Genomic DNA, 3,135 nt, shown 5'->3' with positions numbered 1-3,135 from the left:
GCCGCCGCCGAACGCCGCCGCCGCCCCCGCGAGCCGCCGCTCCGCCGCCACACCTCGCCTCGCCGGACCCCTCGCCGGAGGTAGTCGCCGGACTCCGTCGCCGATTTTTTTATAAAACCATTCGGTTTTTTTTAAACCCTAGATCCGTTTTTTTTCGGATTCGCCGGTTTTTCTCGGTTCTTCTAGTTAGCGTACGTTCGTCCGAACATTCGTGTTAACGAACGGTTCTTCGCCCATTAGATACAGCTAACGAACGCTCGTTTGTTAGTCTGTTCGTCGGTTTTCTTTTATCGGATTTAATCCGCGATTTTATCTGATCGCTATTTCTGATCCGATCTTAGTTTCTGTTTATCTTTTCGCTCGTTAGTCGGAATCAGGCGATTCAAGCGCCTAGAGTTTCATCTCGAAACCCTCTTTCCGTTTAACCAACTCAAACAAGTTTTCTCTACTGTAAAATTTGACCTAGTTTTAGATTAGTAAATGAAGCTTCTTTCTTTCGACGTTTGAGTTTTGTTGCTTCGTTTGATTTGATTCTTTTTGCGAACCAGAGTTCTTAATTTGAACTTTCTCGTCAACCTCTTTTATTTGAGTTTTGCTTGTGCATCGTTGCTTGTTACTTATGTATGCTATTGTTTGCTTGCGATAGAACACCCGGAGTGCGAAGCGTGCTACTACGAGTCCCTGGGTTTCGCAGATCGTCAGCAAGGCAAGTAACACTTTGATCATACCCCTTTATCACCCAGTTTTTATGCATTAGTTCCAATCCTCAAACATTGCATGATTAGGATGTCATTAACTTGTGGGTTGGGAAGTAGTTGATGAGGTAGAACCTATTGCCCTATTACATTCAAACCATTGGGAGTTACTCTACGTGTTGCTTATATTACTATGTTATGCTATGCTCATAGACGTGGTTTGGGTTTGAATGAAATCCATGACAGATGTGAGATTGTTAAATTAATGGTTCAACTTAAGGTGGCAACTTAATAAAACAACTAGGTGGATTGAGGCACCTGGAGTACCCAGTGTTGCCTGTATTTTTCTGGAAATCCCGGAGTACCCGTGTGATCTTCCTATGGACCGCCACCCAGGCTCAAAGGGAACTGAGATGATTCATGCTAGAAACTTCCGTGTGCAGCCACAAGCTATTATGGGCTCTAGCATAGTTGAGTAAGTTACGTGAAGCTCTTGAAGAGGCAGATCAGCAGGTAGTGGGATGTAGATTTGGTATGGTCTGTCCGGAGTAGAGAGTTAATGTTTCTGAAAGACTATGTCTCGGTCATCCGTTTCTCAAACACCCCGTAGTGCGAGAAATCCAACGGAGGAGATCGAGTCTTGTGGGGAAAAATGCGCAAACCTTTGCAGAGTGTACAATCTAATCATGGTTAGCCGTGTCCCCGGTTACGGACAATTCTTGAGTATCTAGTACTTGGGTTATCACATGTATCTCATCATGTTTAATTAATATTGTTGGGTTGTTAATCACTTTAATTGGGATTGAGTTGGAGGAACCTTCTCAATGATGTTTCAACTACCATGATAGTAAAAATTAAAATCTATTCATTTGTTGTAGGGAAAAATTGGCTTTTCGCAAAACTGTAACCATAGAGCTTTCCACTAGCCAAATATGCATGTAGTGATAGCATTATTTTGTTCTTGCTCTACTGTGTTACTTTGCCAACATATTCCATGTGCTGACCCATTTCGGGCTGCAACGTATTATGTTGCAGACTTTTCAGACAGGGAGTAAGGTATGTTAGGTCGTTGCCGTGCAGCTCAGCTATGTCGTTGGAGTTGATGGACTCACCTTATCTTCCAAGCCTTCCGCTGTTATCGTATTATATGGCCTTAAGCCATATTATTGTAATAAGTTCTCTCTTGAGACATTCGATGTAATAAGTGTGTGATTGCTACTCTGTTATAAATCCTTCGAGTACTGTGTGTGTCAGCATTACCGATCCAGGGATGACACTGAAGCACAGAGACTTGACCATGTGAGGTCGGGTCGCTACACTAAGCTAATGGAATGGGTCATGTCAATCACATCATTCTCCTAATGATGTGATCCCGTTAATCAAATGACAACTCATGTCTATGGTTAGGAAACTTAACCATCTTTGATCAACGAGCTAGTCAAGTAGAGGCATACTAGTGACACTCTGTTTGTCTATGTATTCACACATGTATTATGTTTTCGGTTAATACAATTCTAGCATGAATAATAAACATTTATCATGATATAAGGAAATAAATAATAACTTTATTATTGCCTCTAGGGCATATTTCTTTCAAAGAATTCTGTCAAGGGTGGTCAATGTTTGGTCGCATGGGAATATGTTTCTTTGCCTAGATACGCCGGTGGGCTGGGAGTTCGGAACCTCGTGGCGCACAATAATGCACTGTTATGCAAGTTCACTGCCAGGGTTCTACAAAACTCCGATGTCCCCTGCTATCAGTGGTTCGCCCATCGGTACTGCTATACTCGCATACCACATGGCTCAGCCAGCAGAGACACTGCTATTTGGAAGGGCTTCAAGGAATGCATTTCCCTGGTTATGGCCTCGACGTATTGCTCTCTCGATGGTGGCAAGATGATCTCTTTCTGGCATCATAAGTGGCTAGGGGTCGGCCGCCTTCGCTTCGTCCTACCAGTCTTGTACTCATATGCAAGGGATAGTCGTTGCTCCGTCGCCTCTCAGTTTGACAATGGCCGCTGGGTTGTCCAGTTGCATCCTAACCTATCAAGCTCAGCGGTTCAGGAGCTACATCGCCTCAATTCTTTCCTGTTGGACGTGCTGCCCAATTTGGCTCACCCAGACCTTCGTTGAACCGTCATCTGCAACAAAGAGGTCAGTACCAAGACACATTCGCGCATTGGATCTGGGATCCTATCATCCCTCTCAAATATCGGATTTTTCTTTGGCTCGCTTTTTGGGGCGGCTCAACACACGGGACAATATGACAAAGAAGAAGTGGTACCCAGTTGCTACTCACCCTGACTGCGATATCTGCCCAGCTACTGAGTCCATCAATCACATAGTTCTGCGTTGCGTACCGGCTGATGCAATTTGAAACAAGTTGAGTGTGGCCAGCCATGCCTCCTGCTCCCCGGACATTCTGGCGTTTGTGCAACAA

The sequence above is a fragment of the Triticum dicoccoides genome, chromosome 7A (genome assembly GCF_002162155.2).
Source record: "Triticum dicoccoides isolate Atlit2015 ecotype Zavitan chromosome 7A, WEW_v2.0, whole genome shotgun sequence".
Lineage (NCBI taxonomy): Eukaryota > Viridiplantae > Streptophyta > Magnoliopsida > Poales > Poaceae > Triticum > Triticum dicoccoides.
This window is presented reverse-complemented; position numbering follows the sequence as displayed.